Source organism: Haliotis rufescens, unplaced genomic scaffold (genome assembly GCF_023055435.1).
Source record: "Haliotis rufescens isolate VD_foot unplaced genomic scaffold, xgHalRufe1.0.p SCAF_13, whole genome shotgun sequence".
NCBI classification, from domain to species: Eukaryota; Metazoa; Mollusca; class Gastropoda; order Lepetellida; family Haliotidae; genus Haliotis; species Haliotis rufescens.
The window spans coordinates 1693511-1709053 of record NW_025963813.1 but is presented as its reverse complement, the minus strand read 5'-3'; positions in this window follow the sequence as shown (position 1 = coordinate 1709053).

Genomic DNA, 15543 nt, shown 5'->3' with positions numbered 1-15543 from the left:
TTAGCTCTATCATGTGATGATCTCCAGCAAACATCAGAGCCATCAGGCTCTAATATACTGCGGGTGTGTCTAGAGATTACAAACATAAAGAGAGATGAGCTTGCTTTAATTCACCCTGATGTAACCAACCTTAAAGATTGTGCAGAAAGTCAGCTTCAGCCATGTTCATATTCACCAAAATTTCAAAATGATGAAACAGATACATATAAGATGACTTACAGAAATCTCACTTGGCCAGAAATAGAATGTGGATGTGGTGTGGATGAAAACATTTCTTCTAAGGCCAGGAAATCGGGTTCAAATGAAGCTTGTAACTTAAAAGTACATAGCCAAGAGATTGATGGATCTTCTGAAACAAAGCCAGATGAACCTGGAAAGAAATTCAGGAATGCTGAAAACATTTCTTGTCGGGCAATCAATTCAGCTTTAAATGAAATTAGCGGTTCTGAAGAAATAGTAAATGTGGTCCATAAACCTGTTAAAACAGAGCCAGCAGCATCTAAAATACCCCCAAAGCAAACTGAAAACATTTCATCTGAGTTAATCCAGCCAACTCAAGATGAAAGTAAATATTCCAAAGATAGATCACATGTCTTTGAAGTGTCCACTAAGAGTGAGACAGTAACATCAGAAATACAGACTAGGCAAACTGAAAACATTTCATCTGTTGCTGTCAATTCTACTTTAAGTGAAATTCTCGATTGTAAACAAACAGCAGGTGTAGTTGATGAACTTGCAAACACCCACTTAGAAACATCTGTGAAAGCTGAAAACATTTCACCCGAGGCTCTTGAATCATCTTTAGCACTACCTATAGTATTGTTGGAGTCGGATGTGCATAAGGAGCCCTCACCAGTGAGTGATTGTGAGGTGCAAAACCTTGCTGCCGAAATTTCCTTCAGAGCAATCAACGCAGCCATGGTTGAATGTGACAACACTGAAAACACAGCTGTGTGTAAATCCCCACAAAGTCGGCTCAACAGACTGTCAGAAAGGTTTGGAAGTCCCAGGGTGTTTGATGTTGGTTCTGGTGAAACAGTGGATGCTCAAATGGATTGCCATGATAAAGAACTGATGTTTGTACATTTAACAGTATCTCCTGCTTTTGAGTATGATTCTCTGACAGGATCGTCAATGCTTCTTGATACTGACAGTGATGAGAATACTTTTTCCAGTCAAGCTCTTGATACAATGGGCAGATTTGGGGTTCAAGGGCTGAAGAATAGATTGACTGATGGTTGCATTAATCCCAGTACATCGTGTGAAAATGTGATTGACAACCAACAGACAAGTGGTAGTCACAAAGATGGTAGTCACACAGATGATATGACAAAGGGTTCAGACCTGAAGATGACAAGCAGTGAAACAGATGAATCTTACAAACAGTGCCAAATGATTTCTGAACATACATCAGATGCGACCTCAGATACCTCTGCTACTCCTCAGAGGGACGCCCGTCATATATGTGTTCAAGATGATTGTGATCCTGTTCGCATGACAAGTAGTTTCAATTTAAGAAACACCAAAGGGGGGATTAATGACAAAACCACTGAACATAGAGCGAACCATAAACATCATAGGAAAAAGAAAAGAATTAAAAATAAATTGAACAAGCAGTATGGATCCACTGTAGATGTCTCGGAACCCTGTGATTTGCTGCAAAAATCATTAAATGTTATCAGCAAAGTAAACCCACAACACAAATGCTACAAAAAGTATGAAAGGACCACAGCCGCAAAATCACGAATTAGTGAAGAACAGGCGAGACATGATGGCCGGCCTGGTAAGAATATAAGAAAACAGACAAAGAGTGGGAAGTGCAAATATAAAGCAGGCAAGGAAGACAAGAACAAGAAAAACGCATCTGTAACTAAGAGACCCAAGAACATGACAGCAAAACACTGCAAACCCATGATTAATCAACCTGGCCTCGGTGATACTGCAAATACTGTGAATGATGACACTTGCAACATGTTAGAGTCATACCCACCAGAACAGTTAGATTCCTCACAATCACGGATGGTTACTGACGGGAGAACTAGCCTTCTTGTACAAACAGAAAACATGAACATAAACATGGAGAAAAGACATGATTGTCATCATCTTGCTGCGCAATACTCAAGTAGCATTAAGGTCATTAAAGACGGGTGTGTATGCTTGCTTGAAGATGACACATATAAAAGCAAATCTCTGGCTGAGATAAAATCACAAGAGGATGAAAACCATGTCCAACATCCACACAAAGGTGTACATAGTGGATCATGGAACCAAAAGTGTGAAGGTTCCTCAGACGTGAAATCACAAGGTTGTGGAGAAGGGCCAGCTAAAAACGAGGATCTGGAAAGATGTAAAAATACAAGAAAGCAGATCAGAACTGTAAAGCCAAAAAGGAAAGCAGATAAGGTCGAGAAGAAAAAGAAGACACAATCTGAATCCATGAGTCACAAGGAAACTACAGCAATAACATGCCAACCCATGGTCTTTCAACATGAAATGGATGTTGGAGATTATGTTTCAGAGAATGATGACAACTGCATGACATTAAGAAAATGCAAATCAGACATTAATTCCTCACAATCAAGGATGGGTTCTGAATTGAGAAAGCAAATCGGCGAGGGTATGTCACATGGCATGCCTTCACAAACAGAAAATGCGACCATTAATCTGGAGAGAAGAAGTGATTGTCATAATTTCTCTGGGCTAGAGTCAAGTAGCTTTGGCGTTATAAAAGACTCGTTTTGTGTACATGAAAACGGCAAAGAAAAAATAAAATCTCTAGAAAAGAGAAAATCAGAAGAAAGTATAAACATGGTTTTAAACCAACTCAGAGTTATGTCCCCTCAGTATGAGTCTGTTGAAATATTACAGGCAAACGCTATCCCTACAGAAAGACTAGACGGAAAAGGAAATTGCAAAGAAGACGAGGGAGCCATCGCATTTCCATCAGATGAGCAGTTTTCCCTCAATTCAGACAGTTCAGACATGACAGAAATGTTCCTGCATATACATAAGAGGCCAACCAAACACTTCGTGTCAGAGACACATGTACCTGTCTCTCGCAGGTGTAAACAACTCGAAAAAGACCGATCGCAACTGTCTTGTCTCCATGAAACCGAACATAACACTATTAAACACTTAAGTGGTTCTATTGATCAGCCTCAACGACTGACACACAACACAACTGGACAATCAATCTCCAGTTCAACATGCGCAGCCTTATCCAGCCCCCCACTATCAAACTGTATACCTGGCAGACCCAGCAAAGACACTGATAAGTGCCTACTTAATCAAAGTCGAGGTAACAAGGATTTGCTGTATGACCCACGTGTTGACATTATTGTCGGGGAAAGTATTGTGAAAGCATTAAGTGATTTGACTTGTCACGATTTGCCAGCTCAAACACAACCCACTTTATGTGCAGGAAATATATCAAATGATCATGAAAAATCGATTCACAAACTTAAATCTGAGAAAGCAGGTTCGAAGCGTAAAAAACACCACAACCATGAAAAAACAAAAAAGAATACTACACCAGGGGTAGTAAATAGGAGTTCTAAGGTTCGCAAGTCAAGTGTTAATGAAAATATACAATCCTCAAGTGTCCTTGCTCCAGCTTTACAAATCCCTGTGATGAAAAGTGATGACTTTCATTATCAGGAAAATCAAAATACATCTCAAAAGGGGCATGAATGTATCAGCCAGGGTGTGTCGCGTGATAAAGTAATTAATGAAGAAAATTATAACCTTCTACAAGAAACAAAAAATAAAACAATAACACACGGCCCAAGTGTGAAAAGTGCGATTCGGGAAAATGAGGACAAACACAGACAACAGAATACATATCTCGAAAGTTTAGTCCATGATAGGCAAAGTAAGGCAACTCGTGAAGGAATGGATGATGAAATTGGAAGATCTGGGAACGACCTATATTTACCAAAAACAGTCTCCCGGGGAAAGCATACCACTCGACCAACTACCAGTCGAGGGTCGCAAATACCTGATCAAAGTTCCCAAACACATGGAAATAAGAAAACCAAAATGCAGACACCAACTCCCGGACATGCAGTATACATAGGTTCTGTAAAACAGCCCTGGATCAATACTCAACAGGCAGGTGTATTAAGACCTTGTGAGAAAGGAAATCCCCCCGTCGAGACGCAGGTTAAATCAAATGGAAACGGGGCGAGTGAATCCCACACACCGTGTGTAGCTACTTGTGAGGAGGCTGATAATCACCGGGCAATCAATAAACAAGCTGAGGGATCACGTGACCCAGGTAGTCAGCAACCCTCTCAGAGCAAACGACAAACATGTGTTAACAGCGGATCAGACAAACACAGGTCCGACGTGGGTGTGTCAAGGAGGATTCACACAGACGATTCTAATCTAGGAACATGTAAATTGGGTAATTCAAAGAAAAAACAAAGCAGGAAAAGAATTTCTTCGAGAAATAGAGACCCCTGCTCTATTCCACCTGTGTCTGATTTAAGTGGTAACGTATCCCGTGATCACACAGAGAATCAAAGATTAAACAACAGTCAGGGTGGATCTCTTTTGATTAGTTTTGTAAACCCAGAGCCTAAAAGAACAGAAAGTGTAAACAAGGAGGAAGAGAACACACCACATTCCCATGGAAGTATTGTCAATAAGGTTGTAGCCCTGGAATGTCACTCCACTGAAGCAGCCAATGAAGCAGCCAATGAAGATGCCACTGAAGCAGAATCAACCGTCCTGCACGATTCATTGCCAGACTTCAGCACAGACAGGCAGGTTTCACAAAGGAATGTTAATTCATCGCTAGTGTATGAGAATGAGCCAGGGTCTGAGACATGGACTGATTTTGACAAACAACCAATCAACAGAGACTCTGATGCTGCAATAAAGATATCAGGGGACACTGAGATACTGACCATTGAAAATATAGACTTTAGTTCCGAGGTTGAACTGTTTTCAGAACAGTTATCAATACTACATGATAATGCCAATACTGGTGATACACAAGGGGCTCCTAATGACAGCCAGCAGTTAGATGCCTACATATTATCTGCTGATAAAAGCAATGCATGCTGTGCCTCAGGAAACAGTTATATCTCGCCCTATGACGACATTGGTGTTTCCGAGAGACAGTGCAACATAGAGTATGGATACAACACGTGCTTGTATCCAAGCAATAGTGTCAGTCCGATAGTGATAAATGGATCCACTGCAACTGGGGGCTTTTTTCGCTATGATCCACCCTCGCTGGTCAGGGACCTGTTGGCAGAAGAAAACAACCATCACACCGGGATATTGAGTCCTTGCAGATATTCTCTCGAGAGTCGACTGAGTATTGACATAGCAGAGGGAATTGTGAACGGACAAGAGAAAGATACAACTGACTCCAGTTGTGTGAGTGACTACGTTCGAGAGTATAGTGAACTTTGTAAGTCATCAATAGATACAGAGAGAAGAATCTTAAAATCAGTGTTGGAAAGTGTCCGAGGATGCTATAGTTTTGATACGACGGAGGATCTTACGCTGCCCAGTACACCTCTTCGCCTCAGTGGCGAATGCTCAGATAACAATCAATACAGACGCAACCCATGTTTAATTGATTACAGAACAAAGGATGATGATGAAGAACTCACTAGTGCTCTGAGTCTTTTTAATGCTACAGGCACTGCTATTGGCTCCCTCTCTGACAACACTCAACATATTCAGAGTCCGAAGGATAATGGTGGACATATTTTATTCAGAGCTATTGCAGAGGAAACTGATGAAGAGCTGAGGGCAGAGTTTTCACTGGGATTAAACAGACATGTGACAACAAGGGAGCGTGGCACTGCTTTCCTTGATAAACGTAAACGACTGCAAAGACAGACCCGGGTGGAAGATGTTGATGAGTTGAGAGACGTTACTTCCAAAAGGATACGACAAGAAGGAAAACGGCATCCCAGGTGTCAAGGTAAAACCAACAGATGCGATACGCGGTTAAAACGGGATAGGGCTAACAATATCCATAAAACAGCGTCCAGTGGAGGGGCCGTGACGTTGAGGACACCTCCTTTGAAAAGTCTCAATACCAAACAGCTGAATCGGAAAGGCATTGCTCCAACACCAAATAAAACTGATAAGAGACATATATTGAAGAGACATTGCACAAAACCATATGGTACAGGATCCACGGCATCTAGTGGCAATGAGACAAGGTTTGAAAGTAAACATGATATTGGGGGTGCAAGTCATCAGAATAGCTTAGATGATATGGTTGTTGTACAGAAGGAGAGGAACAAAAAAGGAGGAATTGTGAAAAAGGAGAAGAAGTGTAAGGCAAAACAAAAGGTCTCCTACCACGATAAAGCCGGTAAGACATATAGGAAATCTACTGTGTCAGTGAAAGGTGAGAATTTCGACGTCGGTGTTCTTCCAAGTGACGATTCAAAAGGATTTACACCTAACCTAATAGGAGAGACAATTTACGACACTATGAGTTATAGGAATAGGAAGGGCAGTCGAGGACGTGGAACAAAAGACAGGGGAAGATGGAGTAACAACGATGACAACAATAGTGATGACAGGTACGAAGACGTCACAGATGGCAGAAGCTCTGTTGGGAAGCTGTCCAGATATTCCGATACTGATCGAGATATTCATGTACGAAAGTCACCGAGATATGAGACCCATGGCAATGACGAAGGAGTGTATGATGGTGGAAGATTTGTGGACGTCACAGACGACATTGATGAAGCAGATGATGGTACAGGAAGACGTGACAGAAAACCACATCCTGGATCGCCAGATGAATATACCGTAACACCAGGAAATGGTGTTGATTCTCGGACAACTGTTATAAGACAATCAAATTCATTTCTTAAAGAAAAGGTGGTATCCGATGAGGAATATGTAACAATGATTGCGCAGGGAAAGATTTCGTTTCTGCAAGATCTTGAAGGATGGCGGGAGGCTTACGATTTAGATCCTGACATTATCAAGGCAGAAGCAGGGAAGCTCATGGCAGGAGACTTGAGGAATCTGTACAGAGACCTCCCTGAACGAGACAGGCGGGAGGTGGTGAGGAATATAGAACATATGGATTCCATGACGCATGATGATCTCATGAAATCTCTCAGAACATGATGGATATTTTGCAAAAGTGTATATGGAATTTCCAACGGAAGTCCTTGAGGCGTGAGTAGTTCATAGTACACTGTGAGAAACCAAGTTGTGCCTGGTTATCTGTGGTGACAAATGGTTATGACCTCAGATAATATGTCCTGAAGAGTTATCATACTAAGCTGATGCGAAATCAGAGTTTTGCACTTAATATATAAAAATGTATTGTCCTCGAAAATATTTGAAAATAATATTTATGCTTTAGACTTTTGAAAAAAGGATTTGCCTGCCACAAAAATGACAATGTTGCAAGGTGTTAAACTTAAATAATTGTTCAATTTTAAATTTTAAAAATACCTGATTTTGTAGCTGTTGCTGAAAAATATCCATTCTCGATACAAAGAACCAGACCCCACCCCCACCCCTCAAATCTCAAATAGTCGGTCCCTAACTGTATGTGGGGAGAGAGTTGTGCATCTCAACATAATCATAAAGGTTACACCTAGGGAGGATACCTCGGGATATGGACGTGGGGAGAGAGTTGTGCATCTCAACATAATCATAAAGGTTACACCTAGGGAGGATACCTCGGGATATGGACGTGGGGAGAGAGTTGTGCATCTCAACATAATCATAAAGGTTACACCTAGGGAGGATACCTCGGGATATGGACGTGGGGAGAGAGTTGTGCATCTCAACATAATCATAAAGGTTACACCTAGGGAGGATACCTCGGGATATGGACGTGGGGAGAGAGTTGTGCATCTCAACATAATCATAAAGGTTACACCTAGGGAGGATACCTCGGGATATGGACGTGCGGAGAGAGTTGTGCATCCAGATATAATCATTAATGTTACACATAGGGATATGGACGTTGTTTAATTCGCACATTTCCTTAAGCTGTTGATTAAAGATTTAATATTTTAGATTCGTTATTTGTAGTTAGGATAAATAAAAAACATTGATATTAAATAATGTGAAATGTGATTATTACTGCATTTATATTGCACATGTTTGTCCAGACTTACGCTGGTTTTAAAATGCTAGCCAAGTGAGATACCATACGCATTTTAACGTGGATACCCCACTCAGACACAGTATATGGACTCAGTCCGTGTTGATATCAGTCCTTGTTTTATCCTTTAGCGCCAGGGCAACTAACACGTACCATCTTTGATGCTGTTTGGTATGACGCGGCCAGAGGATCGAATCGTTTCAAGACTTGTAACACTTAGTACATAGGTAAGGCTAAGATATGTCAAAAAGCTGATTTTAAAGATATAGACAAAAATATATAAAAACATTTCCCTGTGGGTGACAGACAAGATAGTCTCTTACAATTAAAAATATAATCCAGTCAATATTCCAGTCGGAATACTCACATACTCAAAACTGGTTCATACCAGAGGTCAAATACTTGCAGGTGTGAAGAAGAAATAAAGGGTCAGACTGTCAGACATGGAGCCATGTTCCATCATTGTCATACCAATAACTTCCGCGTCTCTTTATATTATGGCATGTACAGTGGGCAAAAACCACGTTTATTCCCCTCGTCGTTTGCAAGGGCAAAGGTTACTTACCTCCTATCTAACAAACTGCTTGAGACCTTGAAAAAACGTTCGTAACTCACTGAATATGACTGATTTTTGTAACCGATACTTTGCTATTTCAGCTAAAATATATTAAAATCAACCATGATTAACTATTCATAATACCAATTAACTATTTCTTGGATAAAAAATAATATAACCGATACTTCGTCTTAACCGACTTTTCGTCATAACCGATGGTTCGTCATATAACCGACGATCTATTATTATCCTAACGTGTAAACACCTTGTGTCACTATATGATCGTAATTCATAAACACATGCTCATGATGTATACGGAATCGTACAATCGACTTGTTCTTATGAATATGGAAAGAGCTTTGTCTCTTATATTTACGCTTCACAAAACCCATTCTTGTTCACGTTGCTGTTCTAAAGTATGATTTCATGATACTGTATTCGACATTAAAGTATATTTCGTAACATGAATTCCTACACGTGCGTCTGTACTCGAGACTCCCCATCAAATGACCCTTAAACACCTTAGGTAAATAATATGTGTTTTATCGTTTCTTCGTGGACATGGACATACGTTATACCCATACCCTTTCGTACGTGGACAGATATCAGTAATTAACTACGCCAAATTGATTGTCCAACGATTGATTGAGCTGATTGATATGTAAATACCCTTATTACAAACCCTTGTCGTCGGGATCGAAAACGTCACTGAAGAATCATTGATAAATGACCTTCATTTTTCGTCTTTTTTCATTCATGTATCGAAGATCGATATGCAACAGCCATTTAGTGCCAGGATTCAGTTACGATGTCAGTATTAATTTACTGGTTCAGAATTTATCAGTGTCTGCAAGATTAACCACGATGCAAGGCTACAATGAACAGAGTCAATAAGCTAGGTAAACAAGACAGCCCATGCCTCTGAGTCTATTTTCGTCTCTTTTGAAGGCATGAATGGGGAAACGATAAAATCAATTTCCAGGTCTTATCATTTTGACAGGAGAGTTATTTGATATGTTTATCCTTATATTTGCTTTGGCGGTTATGTATATTCGATTCTTAAGCTTAATATCAGGAGTGTTTTCAATATTATACACATTTGTTATTTATTAGTTATTTGAATGCATCATATTTGACTTTGTGTTTAAAATGATAAAATCCCGGACTGGACATAGCGTGTTTATGGGTGTAGATGTTTACAAGTGCAGAATAAATGTGCTGAAGAAGTTATTGCAAACATGTTGCGAGTTTTCTTTGAATAATTCACACTCGTGGCATGAAGACTGCCGAAGTATTCAATTAACTTCTCATATATTATGTATAAAGTTTAGAAAACACCAGACAATCGATGTTGAAGAGGGGGGAGAGTACAACTAATTAGCCGCATGGAAAGTTCGTGTATTGATATACAGCTGAAAAGAACTGTCTTTGAAACAAAAGATATGCTGGAAGATATGCTGCATCAGCATCAATGATGTCTCTTGCCCTTCTGTTGCCATGGTCGTTATCTTTGCCCCGTGTCTGCTTCCCTTTCGCCTGTTTCTTCATATTTAGTCCCCGTCTTTCTCATCTCACCCTGTAAGTCTATGTTAGTCCCTATTTCACCCTGTCTGGTTGATGTCTCTAACTGTATGTCTTTTTCCTTATCTATCTCATCCTGTCTCTGTCTCACCCTGTCTCTGTTTATCTCTATCTCACCTGTCTCTCTCAACCTCTATCTCTATTCATCTCTATCTAACCTGTCTCTGTTAAGCTCTATCTCACCCTGTCTCTATTCGTCTCTATCTCACCTGTCTCTATTTAGCTCTATCTCACCCTGTCTCTATTCGTTCCTATGTCGCCGGTCTCTGTTCGTCTCCATCTCACCCCGCCAGTTCGTCTCCATCGCACCCTACCTGTTCGTCTCCATCGCACCCTGCCTGTTCATCTCCTCACCTGTCTCTGTTTATCGCAATCTCACCCTGTTCATCCCCATCTCACCCTGCCTGTTTATCTTCATCTCAACCTGCCTGTTCATCTCAATCTCACCCTGCCTGTTCATCTCAATCTCACCCTGCCTGTTCATCTCAATCTCACCCTGCCTGTTCATCTCAATCTCATCCTACCTGTTTATCTCAATCTCACCCTGCCTGCTCATCTCAATCTCACCCTGCCTGTTCATCTCAATCTCACCTGTCTCTGTTCATCTCAATCTCACCTTGCCTGTTCATCTCAATCTCACCTTGCCTGTTCATCTCAATATCTAACCTGTCTCTGTTTATCCCCATCTCACCTTGCCTGTTCATCTCCATCTCACCCTGCCTGTTCATCTCCATCTCACCTTGCCTGTTCATCTCAATCTCACCTTGCCTGTTCATCTCAATATCTAACCTGTCTCTGTTTATCCCCATCTCACCTTGCCTGTTCATCTCAATCTCACCCTGCCTGTTTATCTCTATATCTAACCTGTCTCTGTTTATCCCCATCTCACCCTGCCTGTTCATTTCCATCTCACCCTGCCTGTTTATCTCTATATCTAACCTGTCTCTGTTTATCCCCATCTCACCCTGCCTGTTAATTTCCATCTCACCCTGCCTGTTTATCTCTATATCTAACCTGTCTCTGTTTATCCCAATCTCACCCTGCCTGTTCATTTCCATCTCACCCTGCCTGTTTATCTCTATATCTAACCTGTCTCTGTTTATCCCCATCTCACCTTGCCTGTTCATTTCCATCTCACCCTGCCTGTTTATCTCTATATCTAACCTGTCTCTGTTTATCCCCATCTCACCTTGCCTGTTCATCTCCACCTCAACCTGCCTGTTCATCTCTATATCTAACCTGTCTCTGTTTATCCCCATCTCACCTTGCCTGTTCATCTCCACCTCACCCTGCCTGTTTATCTCTATATCTAACCTGTCTCTGTTTATCCCCATCTCACCTTGCCTGTTCATCTCCACCTCACCCTGCCTGTTTATCTCTATATCTAACCTGTCTCTGTTTATCCCCATCTCACCCTGCCTGTTCATTTCCATCTCACCCTGCCTGTTTATCCCCATCTCACCCTGCCTGTTCATTTCCATCTCACCCTGCCTGTTCATCTCCACCTCACCTTGCCTGTTCATCTCTATATCTCACCTGTCTCTGTTTATCCCCATCTCACCCTGCCTGTTCATTTCCATCTCACCCTGCCTGTTTATCTCCATCTCACCCTGCCTGTTCATCTCAATCTCACCCTGCCTGTTCATCTCAATCTCACCCTGCCTGTTCATCTCCATCTCATCCTGCCGGTTTATCTCAATCTCACCTTGCCTGTTCATCTCAATCTCACCCTGCCTGTTCATCTAAATCTCACCTGTCTCTGTTCTTCTCAATCTCACCTTGCCTGTTCATCTCCACCTCACCCTGCCTGATCATCTCAATCTCACCCTGCCTGTTCATCTCAATCTCACCCTGTCTCTTCTCATCTCCACCTCACCCTGTCTATTCATCTCAATCTCACCTTTCTCTGTTAATCTCGGTCTCACCCTGACTGTTCATCTCCACCTCACCCTGCCTGTTCATCTCAATCTCACCCAGCCTGTTGCTCTCAATCTAACCCTGCCTGTTCATCTCAATCTCACCCTGCCTGTTCATCTCCATCTCACCCTGCCTGTTCATCTCAATCTCACCCTGACTGTTCATCTCAATCTCACCTGTCTCTTCTCATCTCCACCTCACCCTGTCTGTTCATCTCAATCTCACCTTTCTCTGTTAATCTCGGTCTTACCCTGACTGTTCATCTCCACCTCACCCTGCCTGTTCATCTCAATCTCACCCAGCCTGTTGCTCTCAATCTCACCCTGCCTGTTCATCTCAATCTCGCCCTGCCTGTTCATCTCCACCTCACCCTGCCTGTTCATCTCAATCTCACCCTGCCTGTTCATCTCAATCTCACCTGTCTCTTCTCATCTCCACCTCACCCTGTCTGTTCATCTCAATCTCACCTTTCTCTGTTAATCTCGGTCTTACCCTGACTGTTCATCTCCACCTCACCCTGCCTGTTCATCTCAATCTCACCCTGCCTGTTGCTCTCAATCTCACCCTGACTGTTAAGCTCCATCTCACCCTGCCTGTTCATCTCCATCTCACCCTGCCTGTTCATCTCAATCTCACCCTGCCTGTTTATCTCCACCTCATCCTGCCTGTTCATCTCAATCTCACCCTGCCTGTTCATCTCAATCTCACCCTGCCTGTTCATCTCCATCTCACCTATCTCTTCTCATCTCCACCTCACCCTGCCTGTTCATCTCCACCTCACCCTGTCTGTTCATCTCAATCTCACCTTTCTCTGTTAATCTCGGTCTCACCCTGACTGTTTATCTCCATCTCACCCTGCCTGTTCATCTCTATCTCACCCTGTCTCAACATATCTATTTCACTCTGTTGGGTTTACCTCCATCTCACGGCGTATATTTGTATTTCGACCTGCCTGAATGTAGGTCCGGCTCGCTGATCAACTAAGATGAAACGCCTTACTTGAATACGACGACCACAACGACACGGGATGCAAGAATGATCACGCACGTGGATCGAAAGCATTAATATTTTACCCTTTATTAAATATTTAGTTGAGTGTGTGTTGTACGTCGCCATGGTAAGTGGGTGAACGATGTCATCTAGGCCGCAGTCAACTTGATCTCAGCTGTTTCGTGGGGGCATTAAATGACCGAGGCTGATCAAGATTAAATTTGTGGTTAATGGTGTGTGCAACGATTCAGATCCAGGACAATAGATCTAGGACAATAGATATGCTCTTTTAACTTCTATCCAGCTGTAATATACATGCATCTGAGACTGAGTTTGGTGTAACGCTGCTTTAAACAGCTTTCAACTTGATAACGGTATGTCAGCTTGATGTGGGAGGAAAGCCCGAAGTAAGGCAGGTATTTCACGTTTACTACTTTGGTGAAACCCACTAGCGCGGTTGTGTACTCACAAACCTAGAAACATAATCAGGGCGAACCGGGATTCGAACCACGATCAAGGTCAGCAACTCGTGCTTGTCATAAAAGGCGACCAAAGGGACCGTGGGGTCAGGCTCACTGACTTGGTTGATGCATGTCATCGAATCCCAATTGCATAGGTCGATGCTCTTGATAAACACTGGATTGTCTGGTCCAGACTCGATCATCTTACGACCGCCGTCAAATAGCTGGAAAAAAGCGTCTTGAAACAACAAACACAACTTTAAGTGAGTGAGTGAGTATGGTTTTACGCCGCTTTTAGCAATATTCCAGCAACATCGGCGTGACGAGCCAAACAAACTTTAAAATGGCCTTGTCTCGGGTAATAATTAGCAGTGTCAGCGCTTATTCGATTGAAGTCGTTCAAACACCAATTATTGTCAGCTAACTCCAGGTAATGAAGCATGCACATTTAACTGATCTAATATTTAATTATCTCCACGTGGCACTGATCACATCTAAAGCCAGATTGGAAAAGACAGTTTCCTCAAACTACCAAATTGCTTCTAATTTACACACTAAATTTCTTAAATCATTCATTAATTTTTGCCAATAAGTTTATTAATTATTTAAAATACATAAAATAATTAGTTCCTCTTATTCATATTGAATATTTCTGCAGCAAGTTTGGATAAAAAGTAATGTGTCAATGTACTGTTATTTATTTAAGCTAATTTACAATAAAATGGCATACTCGTTATACAAACTGCCGGACAAAATGAAAGTTTACACTTTAACATTCGATTTGACCAAAACTGTACACACGTCATCAAAACATAACTGGGCTGAAAACTGTCTCCAAAATATTACAAATTTAAAGTCCAAAACAACTATGCTACCCATATCGAATACATCACAATGGAGTAGGGGCGGTCGGGTAGCCTAGTGGTTAAAGCGTTCGCTCGTCACGCCGAAGACCCGGGTTCGATTCCCGACATGGGTACAATGTGTGAAGCCCATTTCTGGTGTCCCCCGCCGTGATATTGCTGGAATATTGCTAAAAGCGGCGTAAAACCATACTCACTCACACAATAGAGTAACCATTTCTTGTTTAATTCATTTAACCATATCAAACATGGTTGTATACTTTCACTTTGTCCTGCAGTTTAGACTATGACAACAATTTACCGTACACCTAAAACGAACAGGTTCATTCGACAACACCTTGTCATATGAATCACCGAAGCGTGAATGTCTCTGAAGACAAGAGCACTGTTTTCGCCCAGACCAATGGAACCAATAGGCTGCTTATTGATGGGCTATTACCATGGGGAAATGAAGTCGGGCTGCTTCAAAGTCTACACAATTGACAACAAAGAGATCGTAGCGCTGTATCGATCACCGATACAAGGCAATGAATAATAAGGATCTATTGCATGAAAGTTATTGATCTTTCTGGCGAGAGATACACAAAAAAATGCACACCAATTAATGCTGTGCTTTGGTTCAGCCGAAAAACATGACTGTAAACAATAGAAGCTGATCACATATATACAGACGTATGCGACTGCGTTGGTGATATTAATGCGTTGCGATGGTTCTCGGCAACACGCACGTGATAACACATGTATGGAAAAACCGTAAGGAACATTCTCGCCTTCTCGGTCCATGGAAACAAGCCATAGGAAACTATAACACCAGAACACGAGATTATGGACTAATAATCGCATTTTTGCATATTTTGCTTGTTTCCAAGTTGAGTGAGGGAGCGAGTGCATGTGATGACACGCTGATGGGTTTAGTGCAGCATGTTACGCCCCTCATATTAATAATGCAGGCTTCGACAGTCAATAAAGCCGAGCTAGAACTCTAACAGTGTATGAATGAGTGGTTCTTATGGACACCCACAAGTGTGAGAAGCTGGCAGAACAAGGGTCACCCACAAGTGTGAG